Source organism: Corvus moneduloides, chromosome 15, assembly GCF_009650955.1.
Source record: "Corvus moneduloides isolate bCorMon1 chromosome 15, bCorMon1.pri, whole genome shotgun sequence".
NCBI lineage: Eukaryota > Metazoa > Chordata > Aves > Passeriformes > Corvidae > Corvus > Corvus moneduloides.
This window is the reverse complement of record NC_045490.1, coordinates 15,825,304-15,849,232: the sequence shown is the minus strand read 5'-3', so window position 1 is coordinate 15,849,232 and position 23,929 is coordinate 15,825,304. Positions and strand designations below refer to the sequence as shown.

The 23,929-nt window shown below is 37.8% G+C and overlaps 1 long non-coding RNA gene across 1 annotated transcript; it reads right to left on the bottom strand.

Moving 5' to 3' along the window:
* Positions 1-893: 893 nt before the first annotated feature.
* On the bottom strand, positions 894-22,577 carry LOC116451610. The gene is made up of 6 exons (XR_004243252.1): positions 22,483-22,577; positions 17,776-17,840; positions 3,799-3,899; positions 3,161-3,243; positions 2,263-2,350; positions 894-1,813 (listed from the first exon to the last, which is right to left on the bottom strand). It is a non-coding gene; the product is annotated as an uncharacterized LOC116451610 (long non-coding RNA).
* Between the last annotated feature and the right edge of the window lie 1,352 nt (positions 22,578-23,929).

Here is a 23,929-nt window from a genome sequence, read left to right as displayed (position 1 = left end):
CCTCGAATTCTCTAACCTCACTCAGGAAGAAGATTCTCTCCACACAAACCTCTGTTCAGCTGTGTCTTTCTGACTGAACCAAGCAATTACATTTTTACAAGGAGTACATCAATAATACTATTATCATGTGATCCTGAAGTGGCAGAACCCTCCCAAATCTCTTAGAAAGCACACAGTCAGGCCAAACTTAGTTCCTCTTGCACTACTGCTTTTTGTTTTACTGTATTTTTAAAAGAAAAATGGGGACATTCTCAGTTCAAAAATACAAGTTGCAGTTGATTTATCCAATTCATTCCCCTGGGTTTCAATTTCCTTTGTGTTCTAAGAAGACCTTGGTTTGATAATTATGACAGAGTTGGTTACACGTTTTCTCCTTTAGAGCCATTTTTGTCTGTATCAGTTAAAACACTGGAACCAAAATTCAAGGTAGAAAATACCTTCCATGCAATCTGTAAAGCTTCCCAGATAATATAATCAGATTTCACAAACAGTTTTACTTATATGTTTTGTAAATGTTCCTTTCTAAGATGTTTAGCTAAGAGCTGGAATTCAAAGTTAGCAAAGTTCATTTCCATGCAACTACGAGTCCAAAAATAAAGATGAAAAATAAAATTTTAAAAATTCTTCATCTGATAAAAGCTGCTTCTTGCCCAATATTTAAAAAACTCATTGCTAATCTGGTGAAAGAAAAGTCAGTTCTAATCTATCTTTTCCAAAAATGTTAAAATTAAGAACAACATCCCTCATATCAGCACTGACTCTTGTGAGCTGTAATTCTATTCCATTGCCCTACCTTGAAAAATCTGACAATGCAGAAACACCTCCTATGGAATTGTGTTTTATTAATTTTAAATCATCTCACCAGTGAAAGAGAAATAAAATATAAACCAGCATAACAAATTCTAACACTGCATATTTTTTTTTAAGTAGAATAAATCTCCATTTGATTATTCAGGTAAGTATATTTGGCATAAGAACAAAAATACATCTCAACATTCAAACATGTCAACAAGTAAAGTACGATTGAATATTAATTGTAATGAACTACACGAAAATAGTGGCTGTGCAAATTTTGGGCCAAGAAAATTTCAGGATAGAGTATTTCAGCCACCAACTCCTCCCTGCTTTTGTAACTAGTTGCATTAGAGAGTCGTTACTACTCCACTTATGGAATGAAAAGTACATTTGGTTTTCCAGAAGTAATCTGCTCTTTGACCCCCTCCTCAGCAACAGTTTTAAGATGAGGAAGGCAGCTGAAAACACAAGTTGCAGTTTCTCCTTCACTGACAGTTTCTTATCCTGTTTCCTGGAGCACAACTGAGATAAGAGAGCAATGACTTGAAGATATTTCAAATCTTTTGTTACTTTTCCAACACGTTTTTGTTTAAAAGGAGAAAACCATGTGAAAAACTTCATGCCCAGTTTCCTGACCTTTAAAATTAATTACATCAGTCTTTCCAGCCCTAGTGGGCTTAATTTGGGACATGTGGGTTGAAAAACCCCTCTCAGAAACAATAACCTACTTTTTTTTCCATTCCACATGTTTAGCTTAAAAATAAAAGTAGTCTAACTACAGGAAACCATGCTATCATAGTACAGTTCAAACTTAATTAAAAGAAAGAAGATGAAGATGAAGAAGAAAGAAGAGGAAGAAGCAGCAGCTTCAGCAGTATTAATAGAAGACAATACATGAAAGTGGATGTTACTTAATCTGTCAAACTCCAAGTCTCTTCTTCAGCTTCTCTGGAATCTTGGGCTTTCACAGGATGGTTGAAATTCAAAATAAGGTCACAAAGCAGTAGCTGGCTTTCCACTGAAAGACAAAGGGCAGTGCATCGCCATGGTACTTACTGAATGGCAGTGAATGATAATCTACATACAGCATTGTTTTAGTGGTCATCTAGCAACTCATTCAAAAAGTTGAAGGGTTGCCTTGTTTCGCTTACTTCGAGATGGTTAATTCAGTTTGGTGTTAGCATATTGGTAATATTTGCTCTAGAAGACTGTCAGTGTTCCTACAAAGGAATGACTGATCACCTAACAGGTGTTTCCCATGGTTAACTAACACGATTCCATTGCTCTGTAACTACTCTGTTTCATTAATTTTTCAAAACACAAGAGCAAATCTATTGCTTCATTGCATTAAAACCTAGTTGCCTGACATAGAGAACCAGGCCATTCACAGCTGCCCACTTTTAGAACAATGTCTTAAACAGTTTCTTGTTCAAGAGCTTGGAACTTGGATGATGAAGTCAGAATTACCATTTATTTTCTTCAACTCAGTGGACATTGTGTCAACACTTTTAATCGCAGCCTCAAGGTTAAACTGCCCATCAGAATGTTTGATCACCTGTATGAAATAGGAACAAAACGTGACTGGCAGGATATACATGATTCATAAACTCATTGATCCAGATAATCATAATACTCATGAAATCTTTTCTTTCATTTTCTTAAATAATATTTTAACTAAAACTTCCCCCAGTTTATAATTATCCACTTAGACATTCTAAATGACAACCACGGAAGGTGAGTACTAAACACTCAGGGTTGGGTTTTCTTCTGTCACTTTTTTCTTATTTAAACAATGGCAATGAAATTAATCATGCCTACAATTTCCTCTCCTCGTCATTTTTCATGTTTGTTTTCGACCAACCTTTTCCTACAGAATCGGAAATTAATCGAGAATAATCATTCAGCCACAAGATGGAGCTACAGTGACATTAACGTGAAGCACACACCTGGTCACTATTAGCGCTGAGTGTTAATGAACCTGCCAAAACATGCCCAGAAACATTTGTAATTACTTTATAATCAACGTCTTTTTGCCTACTTTAAAAATCATATTCCCTGCCTTTAACATTTAATTAAAAACTAGTCAAAATCTAGTGGAAATTAAGACTAGAAACCATTTGAAATGAAGTATAATTTGAATTTTCAAAGGTATACTATACTCCTTTTTTTGGAATTTCTTTTCCTTATGAAGAATTTCAAAGAGAAGTGCACATAGCACAATTTCTGGGCTAGCTATAAGCTCTCTACTTATTGTTCAGAAATTCTGAAAATAAAATCTGGAAAAACTCTGCATGATTCATAAATAATATTCTTTACGTAGAAAACCTCAGCACATTAAGAAGCATGACCAAAAAATCTAACATACATTTAACACAGATTCTTTGTCTGAGTCTCTTTTCCCTTCAGTCAGTGGCTTTATGTTGAGTTCATCAGTCAGGGACAAGGATCCTAAAAAGACGACCCCCAAATTTTTAAAGATTAGTATGTACAAAATATATAAATGTATATATCTCACATTAAATATATCACAGCATTTAAAAATATAATAACTAAACCTTATTTTCATTAGTGTTTTTTGAAAGTGGTGTCCAAGGGGTCAAACAGTTTTAATTCTTCTTGAGGAAGAATCAAAAGCTTGGATTCTATTTATTTTACTTTCTTTTAGCAACAGGGTTTCAGAATTTTTTCAGGAGTTCAGTGTGGAATTACTAACAGAGAATAAGTGTATGTGTAATGGTGATGAAGAATTCCTCAAACATATCCCTGTATTTTTTTAATTGAAAACTTTCTGAGAGATCTAAGAAGGCATTGCAATTGTTTTGTGACATCAATTTGTGGAAGGGAAATCTAAAGCACACACAAAATGTCGTGTTGATTGTCTGGTGTGGTGCCTCTCCCCCCCACCCCGACCCCTCTGCCCAGGCCACACCATGATCTGAGGTTCTTTAGGAGACCTTCCAACACTCCTTTGGCGCTGTCAGTAACAGAGCTGAGATTAAATACCAGATCCCCGGGCTTGTTCTTCCCCCATTCTTCCTGCTCGGCTCTCCTTACACGTCAGGACACCTTCGGGCAAGTTGAAGTGTGTGACAGTCACTGGAAAGCTGTTTCAACATTAAAAAAGGGGGGGGGAAAAAGGTGAGAGGGGTTATTTCACCCTGGGGTGGTTTCAGAAGGGGTGCAATGACGTGAGGAAGAGGGTGCTCAGCTCTAGAGCAGACAGTCAGTGTGTCCCCCTTCGAGTGCCATCCAAAAAGGCTCTCGGTGAGGGCACAGCTCCCTTGGGCTCCTGTGGCTCACTGCCCTGCACAGGGTGAAGTCCCTGCACAGGAGACAGTCCTCCAACACTTCGCCAACATGAGCTGTAAAATGGTTTTTGTTGGCAGGCACCATAGAGGTAAGAGGTCCCAACCCCCTGCCATGGGCAGGAAACACCTTCTGCTGGACCAGGCTGCTTCAAGCCCTGTCCAGCCTGGCCTGGAACACTTGCAGCGCTGGTGGGGACTGCAGGCAGCAGGAACACAGCTCTTTGCCCCAGAGAGAGGACACCGCTGTGAACACAGCCGGGATGAGCTGGTCCCTCGCTGCCAGCAGCACCCCCAGCAGGAGGATGTGCAGATCCCCCACACGGGCAGCCCGAGGCCTTCGCTGCCTCCTGCTTCTCTCAGCAAGGAAAGTCCCGAGGTGTGTCCCTCTTCCAGGATGTGAGAGGTCAGCAGGTTGCAAGAGTCCTGGGGAAGTCACAATTTTAGGAGTGGGTGGTAAAAAGTAACTGCAAATGCTGCAAGAGCTGAAGAAGAAATGGAGGAGAGAGGACGGAGGTGCCAACAGGGGGTGGTGAATGGTGAAAAATTTCCTGTTGTCCTTTGAGGCCCTGCCTGTGGAGAGCTTATTGTGTGTTGCAGCAACTAATTTATAAACAGGTAGTTCCTTTTTGTCATCAGTTTAAATTCATATGGAGTATAGTAACTTATACTATTTGAGCAAAGCTTAATAATGAACCTAAATTCATGGAAGCCAAGAGAGGCACTTTACTAGACAGATTTATCCATTTAGACCGTGCTCAGTGTTAATTTAGCAATGAACACTGCCCTCAGATGCACATACCTGACTTGAGTTGGAATCAACAAAAGCTGCTAACTGATGACCTGGGCTTGGGAACTGCTCATTTCTTCCCCAGTGTGTGCTGTAGTACTTAAAGCCAGGGACACCAAGCAGGGGAATGTTTGTCAGCACTTTAATTTACTGGAACCACTTTTCCTGCTGCTCAGCACTCATCTGTATTTTGAACTTGCTGTTTGGCACCAGTGGAGGACAAATTACCAGCACCTCAGAGGAGAATGGAATTACTTGGACGTGCAGTAGAGAACAGATGGACAAGGTGTGCCTGGGATGTGCTTTCATGGTATTTCTTCTTTAAAATAAAGCATTCTAAATGTATTGGTTTGTGACTGCAGGGGAAGCTGAATTGCAACTCAGAACAGCATTTTCTGGTCTGGCACAATTAAACTGTGATTCAAAGAGAAAACATGATATGCTGCTTACACTGTGGGGCTTTCTGGAGATGAGAAACGCAGAGCAGGAAGCCCTTCACACATGCACTAATTCCTGTACTGAAAGACTACAGTCTTTCAGTTTACAACCTCTTGCCAGCACCCCAGCACAAACAATTTGGCTGTGCCCTTTCTGTGGGCCTCTAAGGAAAAAGTCCAGCTGAAGCTGCTGATTTTGCTGGTAGAATACAAAATACAGCTGTGTACAAATGCACATGCAAGGTGGTTTTATCTATTTTCTATATACAAAAGAACCGACAAAAGTTTATACAAATATAAATACAAAAAAGCAAAATGGTATCCTAGCAAGGTCCTGAAAAAATGTGTGTCAGTAGAAGGAGCAGTTATTTGCTTCACTAACCTGTAAAGCAGAATGCTTCAACTGATAAACCCCTGTTTCTGCCAGTTTACTTTCTATATTTGGATGTTTTTTCCACATCCTATAAATAATCTATCACATTGTACTTAAATTCTTCTGTAAACTAACAGTAGAAGGAAAACCAGGATATTGGAATGACCAGAAAAATTAGATTCAAAATATGTACAATAAACTGAATTGCCAGAACTAATTGCACAAACCAAATAGAGTGTTTCTTAAAGGCAGGGCCTTTCTAAAAATAATCTTCAATAATGTGAGATATTATCCAGCAAGGTGACCAACAGTGCAGGAGATTGACTGTACATGGCATTTTTTTTAAGGAGGAAAAAAGAGAGTAAGAGAGATTTAATTTCTACACTCAAACTTACTTGGAACTGAAACACTTTCTGGATTTTCTTTATGAGGCAATATTTCAAACTGAAACACTGAAATTACAGGTTTAAATTATTAAGTTATACCTCTATGAGGAGCGTTCTCGTAGGTGTTGCTAGCAATTTCACATCAGCATTTCAGTTTATGAGCTGCAGTTTGCTCTTTGCCTGAGGTAAACCCACAGGTTTATGTGCAAAGACACCCAGAGCTGAAGCTGGCTGTACCTCTCTTTAATCACGGGCTGCTCTGGCTGTGTGAGGGGCTTTAACACACAAAACCCCTCTGGCCCCAGAGGCTTTCGGACAACACATTCGGTTATGGCAGGTGAAGCTGTTCAGACACTTTCATGAATCCCTGATAAAGACAGAATTATGACCAAACCGGTTCTCTAAGGAGGGGAAAAGATTAGGAAGACTAACAATATATTTCAGGATGCAGAATTAGGGTTATGATGTGAATCAGCAAGCATTGCAGGCAGCTAAAGCAGGCAGATCACTCTACAGAACTGCCTTCCTCACCCCTGAAGTAAAATTACCTTGAGTGTAACTTTGGGCAAAATAGAACAGTTAAATACATAACCATTGGACAGGAGAGTTTGAAAGCAAAGGATATACAAAATTATTTTCCTGTGTAGTCAGAGAGAAGCCAGGATCTTTTATTGTATCTTATGGTTACAAAGAAGTTTTAAAGCAATTGTTCTAGTGGGAAGTAGAAAAAAATGTATTGACTTCAAAATCAAACAATATTTTAGTGAGCAGCTTATAAACATTAATAGAGTCTGTCTTTTAAGGAAGCCATATTTATACCACTGCAGCAACAGATGAGACATAAGGAAATCATAGAATCACCAAGGTTGAAAGAGACCTTCAGGTTCACCTAATCCTACCATCTACCACCATAATCACCCTTAAACCATATCCCCAAGTGCCTTGTAAGCTTTTATTGAAAATATTACCATTTGCTGTTACTTTGAAGGCTTTAGATTTCATAAAAAATTCCCTAGTGGGTTTAATAGGAGAGTTTAAAGTTTCAATGCATGTTATTAAACTTTCACATGAAAAGCTTTGACAAAAGAGAAACTGATTTTTTACCATCGCCTGAGTATAAAAATGTTTAATCCAGATTGCAAGGAAAGTCAAATAGTAACTAAACCAACACACACAAAATACCATGCAACCATGACAAATGACAGTAATTTCTGAAAAAATACTGCTCTGGAGCACATGTCACATTTTAAGTGATGAAAACAGGTAAATGCCGAAGGCCAAAAAAAAGTTTGACCAAATCATGGTACAAAGACAGTAAAGCAAAAGCCAGACTTTGTCTTTAAAAGTTACAATCCAAGTAGCTAAGGCAAAGAGTGGCAGGTGGAAAAGAGTGCTAAGCAAATGGCCTTCCCTTAATACACGCTTGTGAAATAGGAAAAGTAAACCCTGAGTTAAAATATATATTTGTGGCATAGTATAATGGGTGAAACCTGTTTGCTTGAGTTTGCAGCCAGAAAACTTCAAGAAATTATGTAGCACATAATGTCACGTTACGTTTCATTATGTAACACATAAAACAATTTCCTGAGAATGTTTTAAAAATACTTGATTAAGAACATCTAGTGTTGCACCTACAGAATGAAAACCACTGCAGCCTTTCACAGCAGAAATGCAATGATTTAAACTATAAATAGCATAAGCTTATGCTTTGTAGATAGTCTGGAAGGTCTCCACTTGGTGATCTGGAAAGTTTTTTATGTGTAGTAATATGGATATAAAATATGTGTAATAGATTCTGAACTATAGCTTTTAAGCTTTTAAGTGGTTCTTAAATGTAGTATTTAAGGTAATTATATGGCCTGTAAAAGATTGGAATATTCAATAACTGATGACAAATGCACATCTAATGCTAATACAGATGGAATTGTGTGCTGAAACTGCTTAGTTGGTATAAATATCTTTTATGCAAAAATAAAGGTATATTTCCTGTGGCTCATTCATGTATAACATTTGTGCTGCTCAATTTTTTAGTGAAGTGAGGTAACTAGGTGCAGAGGTTTTTAAAAGATGAACAGTAAATATCAATTATATTCTGGTGGGATAATTTGGGCAATTAATCATAAATGCTATTTTTACTGAACCTTTGGGAGATTCACAAATATTTTTGCTTTCTTCATAGTCCCTATATCATGGAAAGGGAGAGCTACTGGTGAAAGCTTGGCATGCAAATTCAGAGCCACTGAAATTTGGAAGCACAACTGGTCTTGCAGTGGTTTTTAAAGTGAAATTCAGATACATTAATGAGTTGAGTGGAAGATTTTCAAGAAGCATTTAGAAATTCCTCATGCTTTCTGGATTTCACAATAGAATTGATTTCTGATGCTATCAAATATTTTAGCAGCTCATAATAAGCCCATTGAAATGATACAGGGCTTGACAGCAATTGTGAACCTTCACTTGTTCACGTGCATCTGTCTAGAGCCATAGAACTGTGTCTGCTTCTAGTTCTCAGGGACACTTATATCTACTTCTCTACATCCTTTCACACCAAATGCTGTTTAAAAAGATTTTGTTCACCCACCCAGGGAAAGCAAGTTTATAAAGCAAGGAATTTTGAAATTGTCTCCAGTGCCTAAGAAATCAGAGAATCCAGTTTGCCTTTTGGAAAACACTGAGCCCTTTTGACTGAGATGACATTGCTTACAGATATTTCACCACAGCTCTTTTATCTTCCTAGATTTTCATAGCAGTAACAACAGAGTGCCTGAAATACTGCAGAGAGAAATAAGGGAGTGTGTTAATACCAGTAAGTTAAGTTTATAATTTGCTACACTGCGAATTATCCCTTCTTCATTTAAATGAATTTAATACCATAAACTGTAAGAGACATGATGTAGATATTACAGCTTGTATTAGCTGCTTCTATTATAATTATCCGTATTATTTTTCATTTGCCAGCTTGCATACATTACTACATGAAATGCCCTATTAACATTAGAGGTACAGAAATGAGAATTGAACAAAACAATAGCATTCTGCTCAGGGAAATGGTGTTATCATTTTGAAATTACAGGCTTGATTACTTTTGTTACTCTATCAGAAGACTCCTTTTTGATTAACTCGTGAAATGGCCAGGAGGAGGCACAACAAAACATCCTGAACCAATTCCTGTCTTGGCTGTTTGAATGGGCATTCCCTGTAACTACGGCTTTTTACAAATTCTTTATTTATTTCATAAATAAAGACTTCACTTTTGCAACACTGTTCATACTCTATAAATACAGCTGTGCCACAAACTCCACCTAATGCACTCTCAGTATTACAGTCTCTGAAAGATAGAAAGGTGGAACTGCAGAGCAACAAGAGAGAAGCCGCTAGATGCCCTCCTTCCCACAATCAGAGCGTGTTAGGCAAAGCAGGGGGAAAGCTTTTTCAACATGCTTGCCTGAAAAGGCTGGTGATTGAGCCCAAATGTGAAAATGACAAGTATCTAATAGATGTCAAATAATTAATGCCACTGCCTTAAAAGCACATTGTGTTAGCTTCCCACTCAGGGAGCCTGTGATCTCAGGGGGAAGGCTGTAGCTGGGGAAAGGAATACAAACACACAGAGAAGTTGCTCACACTCTGTACTGGCAGAGTTATTATCCCTCCCAGTGCCATCCACGGGAGGGAATTCAGGCATATTCAAACAACTCAAAAGGAAGCCTTTTTCCTTCTGCTGACTACAGTGACAGCTGAGAGACAGGGACAGCTGGACCTCCTCCTACTGAAGTTCTCCAGTCTTCAGCTCAGGCTTGTGCATTTATCTTGTGCAAAACCTGACGTTTGCATGTCCTGGCTGTGTCTGTGTCTGCACAAAAGCCACCAGGTGTGTATCTGGGTGAGCTGCCATGCTGGACGTGCACACACGGAAAAGTTGCATTGTGTTCTGAAACCAATAAGCAAACTCAAATACTGGAGTTTGTTCAGATTCTCTCAGCAGAAGGGAGAACATGTGAAATCAGTTATTTCAGCTGGAATTTAACAGCTTTTCAGCTGGGAGCAAGACTGCTCTGAGATAGCTATGACAGGAGTGAATCAGTTATTAGGTGTGATCATTTTGTGGCAGCTACTTAGCACTAAAGACTAAGACCTGTCACTGTCCCTGGAGGGATTTAACAGACATGTAGATGTGACAACTGGGGACATGGTTTAGTGGTGGCCTTGACAGTGCTGGGGGAATGGTTTCACTTGATGGCCTTAGAAGTTTTTCTTTCCTAAACAATTCTATGATTCTATGTTTTCAAAATTGGGAATCAGGACCTTCTCCCTGTTGCCTCACCAAACTTGGTTTATAGGTAAGAAATTCAATAATAATTAATGCCAAAATTATGTTTCTTTTCAAGGTCTGTCCTGTTCAGATAAATTTTACATATATATCATTGCTTTCATTTTTTATCTAATAAAAATAATCTAAAATGTGCTATGAAACTGTATGAGAAAAAGTAACCCAAAACTCCTCAAAAAGACAAAAATAAGAATTTGAAGACTGTTCCAGGAAGAGGTCTGACAGTTGATAACTTCTCTTGTAAACTCTAAATGGGTGAAATCTCTTATGACATTACTAGATTTCTTTGGAACCACAGAGAAATTGTTTTATGACAAATTAGGCACATTTAAATGCAGCAAAACGTCTATAGTTATACATAATCCCCATTTCTGTGCATTTTGATATTTTAACAGTGACATTTAACCAGAGAAATATTTCATAACTCTTTTATATTTTGTTCATTTTTCAACAAATTTGGAAGCCAGATAAATCGTGGAGAGGGTCTGGGTAATTTGGTTATCAGGCTGATGCTGCAGACATGCTGGAACAACACCACAGCACAAAGAAATGGGAGGTGCTTCCCCTTCCCACAAATAACACAGGAGCTGGATTTAGTGGTAAATAAAGGAAGTCAATCCTAACATTTTCAAACTGCCTGAGCAAGAAATAGCACTATATATAAATTTCACAAAGTGGAATGTGGCTGTCAAGAGCTGGTATCAGCTGACAGTGTCCTTGCCTTACAAATCCAGGCACCCTTTCAGTGCCCTGGCCTCCTTGTTTCCCTGCACATGATGGACCTGTGATGCCTCCAGTAGGGTGAGAAACAGATTCCAGACATCACCAGGTACAAGGTAAGGCACGTTTGCCGTGCCAGCTGCCTGTCTGCTTTCTGTGCCTATGTCAGTTGTGTGCTGACACCAATAAACTCACAAAATGTGTTTTCTGCTGGAGGCACTACACAGCTGACATCAGTAAAAGGTTCCATAAAAGCTTTTTCTTCAGGTTCAAATCCAGAGCATATTAATACTTACACAATGTACCTTCTACCCTCATCATAGATAGTCTAAAATCCAGACTGTGTGGATCCTGTGCAGAATTGCATATTTTATAAGTGCTTGCAATCTAAATATCCTATTCCAGCCCAGCAGATGCTTTAGTTGCCCCTCAGCAGCAGACAAGATAATTTCCTGGACTTTTATAAGCTTACATTGTGAGACTTTCTCCCTTGACATCCCAGGTATACTTTCTGGAGTGTGGCAAAGTATTTAAGTAAAAGGGTGCTCTATTTGCTGTCTGTTGCAGCCAGGCAAGACTTGCTTCCCAAAATTAGTTTACTCAGTTGCAACCTTGAGCAGCAACAGGAAGGAGCTCCCTGACAGGGTCAGTCAGCTTTGCTGGCCGCACATTCCAAAAGAGTGGATGTGCCTGTGGAGCTGTGCACCCTGGACATTTGCAGATCCAGGCACTCTGATGTGGCTGCAAGGACTGAAATTACCTGGCCAAAGTTCCCCCTTTTCTGCTTGGCTCCCACTGAAGGTGCAGAAACAACAGAGACAACATGTTTACAAAGCACTGGATTAGGCTCTGTACAAACCAAGAAAATAAAGATGGCCCACTGAAAGTGGAGCTTTGCAAGCTGATTTAACAGGTTATTTTTGTTCCTACCTTCCTCAAGAATTTGAGGAATTTGATATAGAACAGTTAGTTTAACTTTGGAGAATTCATGCACATTCACAGATAACATTACTTGACAGGTATCACACCAAGTTCCTAATCCATTCACATTATTCCTCTGCACAGTCCTCAGAAGGAACGAAATAAAGCGGGATTATTTCTTCAGGCTTAATACTGCTTAATATCTCTTTTGACACGTCTGGGACATGTAAATCACTATAAATTTCCTTCCAAAGTTAAATGAGATATACTGAAATTAAGTAAAATAGAAATGGTAAAAAAGTTCTGACATTAATTGCCAATTTATGCAAAATAGTGCAGGTTTTTTGTTGCTGACAATTGTAAGAGATAACTTAAACAAGTAACCTATGAAATTGAAAACTTCTTTACCTGTGTAAATATTCACCTTTTCTGAGTGCACTTGTCTCAATATCTTATTCACAAAACCCCTCCTGTAATTTTCATTTGAATTAATATTCCTCAAAGATATTTACTTTGAATTTATACTCTTACAATGGAGATAATAAGAAAAACGAGCAGCTACAAAATAAAGTGTTCACTGCTGGTCAGGCTCCTTGTTCATGGTTGTAATTAATCTGCAGGTTTTTGTTACAGTAACTGCAGAGGTTACTCTCAGAAAGAGACCCAGAGGGATCCTAAGGAGCCATCTCTGAACTAAATCCATGAGAGCACAAGAATGTTTTTCAACCAGAAGTACAAAATTTTTCTCAGTGAAGATTTGAATACAACCAAAAGCTTGGCCTTGAACGGTTAAAGTACAGTGTCATTTCAGCAACCAAAGAGTAAAAATCTTTGTGTGACTCTAAAACCAAGGAAGAAAGAAAGTAGGGACACCAAGATCACAGAATAAAAGGGCTCTGCTTAGATAATTACTTTGGTCTGGTACATATCCCTTAGTAATATACATAGGTCACTTTTATACCTTATCATCTGATCGTGACTTGTGGTCTTTGGTACCTCGGTTGATACCAACGACTGATCACTGGACTTTAGGATCATTTTGGTGTTGCTGCTCTGTGCTCATCCTGACCCCACCTTAGCACTTAAAGGAAAAAATGGGGCTCCACTGAAAGTCATGAGAACATTTATTTTCTGGAGAGATGATGACATTTTACTGCCCAAGCTTTTTATGACACTTAGGTTATATTGCTTCAGTGCCTGCTTTTTTATAGCTTTCTCCTCTAGCAAGAACTTTCAGTGTAAATGTGTAAGAAATGTTTATAAAGAATCACAAAGAGAGGAATCTGGAAGTGTAAAATCCTACTCTGACTTACTTTAATCATCATATCTCATCAGAGGAATGTGCATTGTGTACATATGACAAATCCTAGCCCCTCTTGCAAATCAACCTTTGGGGAAGCAAAAATTCATCAGCTCTCTGATACTCAGTGTTTTATAACCTACTCATTGGGTTTACTCTCAAGAAGGCCATCTTTTAACTCTTACAGGTTTGATTCTGATACTCTACCATGGAAAAATAAAAGTGCCATGAAAAGATTCACAAATACAAGTATGCAGTCATTCCAAAATCAGAAGGTTAAAACACTTCACCAAAATGATTCATGTAAAGTTGTTTTATCACCTTTTTCTTAACAATTTCTCTGACACAAAGGCCTATCAGCTGCTGAATGTTACTGGCCAGCCTGGCCTCGGTCACTTTTTGAAAAAGCTGTCAGAAACAACTTTCATGTCATTGTTCATTAACACTTTGATCACATTAGCAAGAATTTGCTGGCAACTGCTGGTGCAATAAAGTATATTTTAAATGCTTTGGATGTAGAGTCTACTGTCCCTAACCAGGCTGGCATTGCCCACTCCTGAACAGTGTTGCATGATTTACCACTTAGCCCAGGCACTTTCACTTGATTAAATCCCTCTTTCCTTGCTGCTGGGAAGCAGAATTGGCAGCAAAGAAGCATCTTTAATATTCTGCGTAGTGCAGCTCTAGAGGTCTTTGAATACATAAGATCAAATTTTGGTTTAAAAGCTCCCTAAATTTGATTTTACTTGACTGCAAATGGGCAACCTAAAAATGAGCAAGTAAAATATTACAGTTGATGCAGAAAAAATTTAAACTCCCACCTACCAATGTACTTCAGTCTAAGGTGAAGCTCGATTGTGAGTCACTGGAGCATTCCCACCTCGTCTCTGTAGAGCTGCCAGATTAATGAGTCTGTCATGGGTAACCCAGGGGCTACAGGATACAGCAGCTGGGAAGTGACATAAAGTCACTTTAAATAAAGCTCTGTACACCTGTCAGATAGTTAAAATTTTAGGACAGTGAAAACAGTCCATGATGTGAAGGGCAACCTGGTTAATAGGCCTTGGAACATCCCATTAAACTGTTTTCAGAAGGAAACAATCATAGTATTGATATAATATATAATAATATATTATTATTAACAATTAGCAATTCCAGTGCTCCTCTTCATTTGTCTAAGCTTTGCTGGTGTCACCAGTAAATGGAAGCACTTTGGAACAGATTGTTTAGGTGTTCACTGAACTGCATGTGACACTATTCACTCCAACATTGTTGTGTGGATACCTGTACAAGCAGTGAGATTTTGGTCTTTTCCAAGACTAAGAGGGGAAGAAGAAAATCTTTGGTCATTAAAATCACAGATTTCTGAATCAGGCAATTAGAACAATGAAAAGCAAGGCACATTTCATAAAAACCCATATGCAAACAAAATGCTTTGTCTCAAAACTTTGTGACAACTGAAACTTTGCTAGTGTGTGGACATTTTTTCCAAACTGGAGCATGAACTGCAAGAGAGCAACACCATCGACCTTCAACTTTGAGGTGGAGCAAGGTTGTTGGCAGGAACATACCAGTAAAATGCTGTTGAGGAGCTGAAGTCTTATCTCGCATTTCCCTCACCTAGTATTATCTCCAGAGTTGTGTCTAGCACAGTCAGATCTAGGCCACTGGATTTCCTTCCAGATAAACATCCTCCTGAGGACTTAGAATGAATCACAGAATGGTTTGGGTTGGAAGAGACCCTTAAAGATCATCTCGTAGCACTCCCCTACCAAGGGCAGGGACACCTCCCACTGTCCCAGCTTGCTCCAAGCCCCGTCCAACCTGGCCTTGGACACTTCCAGGGATGGGGCAGCCACAGCTTCTCTGGGCACCCTGTGCCAGGGCCTCATCAACCTCACAGGGAAGAATTTCTTCCTAAAACTTCAGAAGTTTCCGTAAAATGTGGTTATTTTATTTTTATGCCACAATTTCTTCCTTTCCTTACGATGCTTCCTGGCTGGTTTTCTGATAGCTTTTGTAATGATACTTGTAAGGAAGCACTTGGTAAGTACTTACTTCTCTGTTTGTCTTATTTAATGAATTTGAGAATTTGGGGTTTACTCTGAAGAATAAATGAGTATATTCAACCAATTAGAGTGGAACTCCAGAAGTTACACACAGCAGAATTCAGAAGGACTTGCCCAGACATCAGCTGGAAAATGAATCATGGCCTTCTTCAAGCATTTAAAATATTTGCATTTTTCTGACCATTTTGCTTTTGAAACGAGGAAGATGCAATAAGTAAACAACTGTCCTCTTACCTCTGTCAGTCTGAGCAGATTGTTTAGGACTCAGTGATGAGGGCAGCAGGCAGTTGTGTGATCCTTTGCAATGACAATGCAGGAGCGATGTCAGACAATTTCTTTGCCACTGCTTCTAACACACCTCGTACCTGGCTGCAGAGCCCTCCCTTCCCCACTCTCACTTTGCCATGATGATGATTTACTACCAGGACTTTTCTAGCTGGATCCCATAACTTTTTTTTGCTGCCTACTGTGCCAACACTTTGACAAGCTGGGATAGGAAAAAAGGCCATGTCTTGGATGGATACAATTTCTTATTCAAAGGTCATTATGGTTTGTTTCCTTCTGCTGTAACCCTGCAGTGTGGTCACAGGTGAAGTGACAACAGGGCAGAATTGGGGGACTGCAGGAGGAAGTGGCTTTTAAATCTTTTCAAATAGTCACAATTTGATAGGGCTTAGCCTGTAAGACAGTCTGGGTGAGGAAGCAGGAGACTGTGTCTGCTTTATAAAAGAGAAAATAAAATATTTATGAGACCTTTTTATTTCTCTCTTCTCCATTATTAGCATTATGGGAGGCTTAGTCTGGATTTCTGACATCCTCACAATTCAGGATGTTCAGATAAGGAGTTTCTATTCACTGTAACAGGAACCTTCTGTACTCTGTACTCATGAAGTTCTTCCATGGCTTCAAGGTTACAGCAACCTTTGCAGGCCACTTTCTGAGGTGTGCTCTGATCCAGGGTACACTGCACAAGTACCATCACAAACCACTTTAAGGGGATGCTGGTAATGTGATTGAGGCACAGTAAGTGGGTGGCTGTTACACTGATTTTTCTTCAACTATTTCAATTTCAAGGAACACATGAAAGAGAATGCTAATTTTTTTGTTGCTGTTGTTTACTTTTATAGCTCTCTGTACTACATAAACTCAAAGGAATGAAAATGTGCTGTATACTTTTCTCATGCTCAACTCTATCCAAATCCCAGACGAGGTTTAAAAGAAGACTTCAAAAATTGCAAGAGGGGATCTGTTGTTTCTCAACTATTTCCTCATCTCAAATGCTCAGAGACATAACCTGATGTGAATTTGTGACGCATTTCAATTTGGGAACTCTTACTCATCAGGATTCATCATTGCAGCTCATTTTCTGCCTGTGCCTCCTCAGGAAGACTGTAATTTGTTTTCATTGCCAATGGATTGCCTGGGATAAATACCTGACTCTTATTTTGTAGGCAGGGAAGTTCAATAACAACCTTTATAGAATCTCTCCATAAAAGGTGACAATAAATAACAGTTTAACCTCTAATCTATATTAACAGACTACCTTTATTTATTGTTTGACTTGTGCAAAGACAGGTAATCCAAAAGGAGCAGCCACAATAGAAGGTAATGACCTTCTTTTACAAGAATGAGCAAAACCCATTTCACTTCAGCATCATGCACGGGCTATTTTGCAAAGAAACACTGTGTGTTAGTTGTTGAAACTTTTTCATGCATTCCCCGAAACAAACTACACTATTCTGAATATTTTCTTCTCTGTGCAGTAAATAACGTCTTTCATGTTGACAATGCTAATATTATATTTTAAAATATATTTGCATTTGTGTTTTTTGTCATTTTTTATTGCATTTTATAAATCCCAGAGCAGAGACCCACTAAGCTCACTTCGAGAAAGCCCCGTTTCTTGGGATAGCATCAGGCAGTGACACAGGTGATCAGGTGGGATTTCAGTGTGGTTTACTGGCTGGATCTGTGGGGACCTTATTTCAACCAGAACTGTGGATAGGAGTTGGGAGTATAATTCAGGAAGGTTAATTTTAAGTGGCTTTTAAGATTGAATGATTTCATAGGAATGATTTTCAAGGGCAAATATTCATAATGCAAAGTAATATTAATATATTTTAGTTTAATTAGTGTGTTAAACTATTAGATAATCATGGGAAAGATGGGAAGGGGGAGCAAGAAAATTTTATCAGTACTTGTAATTCTGGGATATAGCAAAGCCACTGTGGCATTTAGGGGACATAATAAGAAATTACTAGTAAACACTATATTTAAGAGATGCAATTTTTTGTTCCATCCCGTAAATATTTTCTAATGTATGAAAAAATACATATAATTTTTACTTACTTTTACATTTCAGTAATGCACAAGACAGGTAGCTGGAAAATGCTCTTCGACTTTAAATCACGTACCTAGAAATAAGAAGCTAATTTTTATTTATGGGAAAATATCTGCTCGCTATTTAATTTGTTCTTAAAATACATCCTCTTGGTTTAAGAACACCTTAAAAGATCATTCAATTCATTTTTTAGTCTCTTTTTTCACTAAGTGAAAGAATCAATTTCTAGCTGATTTTTAAAGATTTTTTCTTCCTCTTCCTACTTTATGAAGCCCATTTGTAACATCAAATGGCAAAAATCTCTCACATGAAGAAACTGAGGTGGCAGTTGAAGCATTATTAGAGTTGTAATTATGTGAGAGGGGTTTCCTGAAGGTACTGAGTGTAACTGAATGTAAATTCTAGGAGAGTTTACCTCATCTTAGCGTAGGAAATATAAAAAGAAAGCCACAGAAGTTCTGAGAATGGAAGATTCTAATTTTCTTTTCAGTTACAGAAGGAGTTTGATACCAGTTCTGTAAATGTACAGAGCGTGCTTTTTTACTTATTCTGATTAATAAGAAATTGCAACAGACCTGCTCAGCACTGTGGGAAAGGTCAGTGGCAATTTTTGAAAATAAGGCCTTGGAAACACATTGGGCTTCCAAAATAGAGTAATCCAAAACGGCCAGTCTTATTTTCCTCCATTTTTGGCTTTGCAATTTAGCTTTCTGATTCTCCCATTCTCATTATGTGCAGTATTGTGTGGATCCATTCTAATAAATTCCATTACTTGGAACAATGAGGTTGAGCATGATTCAAATCCCGAATTAAACGCAAATCTAGCAGCAGAAAAATGGGTTTAGTGGTATGATAGGATTTGCAATATAAATATATTGCATTAAGTATTAAGTTAAATTAAATAAAAGAAATAGATATTGTAAGGACTGGCATTCAAGCTAGTGTTGTATCTGTGACTAACTAAACGTGTGTGCTGTGAGAACACTGTGGAGTTCACTCACTGGTGCCTCTGGAAGCAACATACAACTGCCTTTGTAAATATTTTTACTCAGTTTTGGACAAATGGTCAACTGGAAGAACCTCTGCAGAAGACAGATGTCCTTTTTTCAGGGTGAGCAATGTTGGTTTTGATACCACGAGTATTTAACTTTGTGACTGAAATTGTGAAGTCTCTCCTGAACGGATTTACTGCAGGACCATGGCATTATTTCTTTGAACTTCCAAACAGAAGAAGAAGAGATTTCAAATCATAACAGCAGCCAGATAAGTACAATCTTAACTGCAATATCAATATGGAGCAACTTTAAAGCTTTATGGCTGTATAGTCCTTTGTGCTAACATGTGGATCACAGTAACACACAAAGGAGTGGGGCTACAAACCCAGGACAAATTTCCTACATTTCTGCTCAGTAATGATTCTTAGATGCAGGGGGGAAAAATGATGTTGCTATTTTCCTTTTCTTTTAATGGGGAAAGGTGTTTGTTTTCCCTCTTTTTTTATTTAAAAAAATTTTGTTGTTGTTTATTTGGTTTTTTGTTTGTTTTTTGTGGGAAATACTACTTTGTACATATACAAGGGAATTCAAATAATTGATTGATGCTTGGAAACATGGAAGACCATTGTGGTGTCTTTTCATTGCAAGTACATAAATCCCAGAAATATGGAAAATGTACCCCTGAGGAAACAAGTGTCCCATTTTCTTTATGCCAAATAACTTTCTTGACAACTTGACAACATTTGCCAAACAAGACTTTGGCAACAGAATGCTTTAAAAGGCATTTTATAAGGCTGCACAATTCAAACTAGTTTCTTTTCTTAAGTGAAGCATTTGTAGCAACTACGAAGGAAGGGAACAGGAGGGAAAATGTTTCTTCTGTAAGAATTCTTTTGTTTCATTGATGACGAAGGGAAGTGAGTGCAGGCAGATTTTAGTTGCTGTGGTTACACACAAACAGCACCTGCCTCCATTTGCCACAGCCATAGGATAACTGGAGACAAAAATATGATTGCTCAACATTTTCAGAATCCATAACAGGTCATGACTAAATACTGCTCTCCTCTAATTTAAACTCAAGGAGAGCCACATACTTGGATTTAAGTGCAATTTCAAACCTTTGAATTTATCTCATCTTTCTTCTAAGTAATTCTTAGTATTAAGAATTTTATTACTAATTCTTAGTAATAAAAATAAGTAAGTAATAAGTAATAAAAAGTATTTTCTTTAATGATTCTTCTCAAGCAGAAATAGATACTGGAATCAAAACTGACTCATGGAGTCCTAGGGAAGGCAAGATTCTGCTTACAACATTTTAAAATAATTTGAAAATTTCCTGGTTATCAGTGACATTTCCCAAAGTGCTGAAGAGTTCTGCTGTGGGATATGACAGTAATTATCTTACTTTTAGCTCATCTGTCTTTCAAAGATATTTATCTGAAACTTTGGATAAATTTGCAGCCCCTAAGACAGACAAACAAAATACTGATAACTGTCAAGGATTAGGTCATGCAAAACTAGACATAATTTTCTTTGAAGGTCATTAAAATTTTTATGTTGCAGATAAATAATATGAACCATTTCTTTATTTGAAATGAATTATAATATTTAACATATTCAGCATGCACCACTATAAAAGGTCATCTGCTCTCTGGGTAGATGAGGTTCTCTTGTGACACAAGAAATGTTAATAATGCTGATCCTAAAAATAAATAGTTTCAAAAATGACACAACTGAAATTTGAAAAGAAATGTGTTCAGGTTTCCACTTATATGCAGCAGTATTTCCTAATCACATAACAGTGTCACTTCTGCACACAACAAGCCATCAAGTATTTTTATTTTGACCTGAGCCTTCACACAAAGTATTAATTTACTTTGCAGCATAATAGAACCAGTTCTGCTGTCACCACAGAGAGCTGCTGTGCACTGCATTAGAAAGAGATATGACAGAAATTTCAGCAGCAGCAGAATTTAAATATCTTGCCTGTAATTTTGTTCAGTAGCATGTTTGTACATCTGACATGTGAAATATGTCGTTAGCTTTTGAGACAACAAATGACATTTGGTTTTGCTAAGAAGGCTTAGCAAGGGAAAGGCACATTCAAAATGTCACTTGTGTTACCACAGAGGTGTCCTCTGAAAAGAAACTTAAATATCTATAGAATATTTTAATACTTAGAAATTTTTCCAAAAATATCATTAACCAATTCGAGTTTTTTCCTTCTGGAAATGCAGGCAAGTGCTCTGACCTAGTTTTATGCATTTATTTCTCCACTTTTTTTTTTATCCCAGCCCTCCCAGTTAAGTAGACTTGGCACTGTTCTCCTTAGCTTTTGGAAAATAAATGAATAATGAAGTGATGTTTGAGAAGACAATGGAGAGCAGAGCAAAACCTGAACACATTTCTCTCCCATTTCATAGAGTACTAACTCTAGTGCATTTTGAACTTCCAAAAGTTAAACATCCTGTAGCATAGGAGAGCTTATTTAAATATCAAAGACCAGTTTTGCTGAATTAAAAACATAAATAGAGTTGTTTGGAAAGACTAAAAAGTATAAATTTTTCATTTGTCAATGAGATAATAAGATTTCCTTGAAAACAGATGGACTTCAAATGTCCTTATCATTAGCATGCTGGTATTTTCCAGTACTTGTATTTGCTGGCAACCTTTTTGTCCTTTCAGGAGCGAACACTTGTACTTATTTACACAAAATAAAGGCAGCTTCACTTTCTAAGCTCAATATTTTGGGGATGCAGTAATATACCAGTCTGCTAGCCAGTCTTAGCAGGAAATAGTCCTGGTGCTGATCACAATGAGATGACTCGTGGTATCAGCTCATTTTGAGAAGTTTACTAAACATGTTATCTCTAGCACGGGGCTGAGGTAATGTTTATAAGTTCAGTCTGTCCTGTTTTGCCATTGTGAGTGATACTCTTGTTACCAAAACAGCCCAAAAGTCTTTTCATACATCATAACCTTCTGAAGGTCACATACAGATGGTGTTTCATCATGATTTAATATTTGAAACACATTTGAAGAGAAATCCCCCATGCTGTCAAAACACTTCCCTGAATTTAAAACTTTAATTCTTACTTATAATAAAGCTTGAACAACTTGATACTGCAGAAAGCTTTTAACTCATCATCTGATCTGTGTGTAAGTAAAATCCATTTTGTCTAAATAATGAACATGTCAAGTCATATGGTGGGTTATCTATATGACTGCAAATGTTTACTTAACATTATGGTTAGATGAGCATCTATATTTGTTAACATAAGGACCAATACATGTCCTTCAGGACACTTGAGCTAAGGCTGATTCATAATCACAGAGGAAAAACTGTATGTATGAATTAGAAGGAAAGAGAAAAAACTCTGCAGTCTGGATTGCCTGTTTTGTCAAGGTTCTTAAAAGGCATCAGGTTTGTTAATACTCTTCTTACACTCAACGTATTTTCCATTTCAAACAGTGTCTTTAGAGTGCTTAAATTGTGACTGTGATCATGTCACCACACACTTTTCTCCCTTTAATTTCTAGTCTTGTAGACTATCAGTTTAAATGAACTCAGTGTAATCCTGACTCTCCAGGCTGCAGTGATTCCATCACCTCTGTGCTGACAAGTGCTCTCTGTGCTATCTGCTCATGTGTCACAGTCTAGAACCTCACTAGAAATGCTGCTGATGCAATGGAAAATCAACCCAGCTCCTCAATCCTTACCTGAGCTGTGGCAGGGGGGCTATCGTTTGTAGCAATATTCCTTTAATCCTTCTTCACCTCAGGTAAGAAGTTATAACTGAATGTGCACATCAGGAAGATCTAATGGATAGGGAAATACAATTTTTAGTAAGTTTCAGAGTAAACCAACACTTCCAAATTTCTCAGCATTATACATGTATAGGATATCTATTATATGGAAACTCACTACTGCTCTCATGCCTCAGTGCAGCAGGGATGAGTAAGAAGTCATAGGGCAAGTTCTGCCTTCAAGATCTCAGCAAATTCTTTAATCACTTCCATAGACAGAAACTTCTTTTCAAGACAGACTTTCTTGGTTATTGTGCAAATGTCTTTTGGTTTTTCCTACCTTTTGCCTGTGATTAAGGTCCTCAGGAATTTCCTTCAGTACTTCACTAGGAAGGTGCCCATGAGAACTTAAGGGAGAGGATCCAACACATTTTATTTGCTATGTTCACCATCTTTTATCATTTTTGCCTCAGCTGCTTCAAAAGATGGGGTTCTAGGTCTACGTATAAACCAAGAGAACTTGGCTCTGTGTCTGATATCTGAAAGGGTCAGAGTTGTGCCACTTCAGAAGCACTGAATATGCAGTAGGAGAATGAAACCAAATAAACAAAATGCTCCATTGCCAACAAACAGAAACTGAGATGACAAATTGTATAACTTACTATTATTAATTACACTTATCTAAGTATTACTGTACCAGCATAAAATATCTTATCTTAAACAAAGCCATAAAAACAGTTGCATAAGAAGTTTCAGTAATGCAATACTGGCTGCTTTCAAGCCTACAATGTCTACAGACACTTCTACCAATTAGATCACCCACATATGTGACAAGCCCAGATAATCTGCCTAAGTCACATTACATTTTCTTTTCAGTTGCATACATCTTTGCAGAACTAGAGCTGAAAATTAGAATTTTGCTTTCACAGAATCACTATATAACATTTCTACAAATAACACATTTGGCTCTGTCAAAATAAAATCTTTTTGTTTACTCTTATCAAATTCTGTGACAGAAACAACTGGTTACTAGTTAATAATGCAACAATACTATGTATTACTTGTTTCCTATTCTGATAGATTTTTGTAGTTTGGATGTAAAAATGCAAGGATAGAAAGAGATCTGCACTCTGTAGTACAAGGGTGAATAAACAAGTTTTTGATTAAATTGTACTTTAGTGAGAATTTTTTTAAATAACAACGTTTTTCCTCCCATCTTGTTCAGTCTCAAATCAGGAAAAAGAGTGTCCTGACAATGACCATGTACCCACTCTGAACCAGCAGTAAGTGTTGTTACTGAAGGTCATTTCCTGCTTCTTCACTGCTTGGTACCAATCCAGATCAACCTTGTTTAGCCTGAAATCAGACAGTGCTGGAGTTCAGGGTCACATGGCTTCAAGCAAAATGAACTGGACTGAGT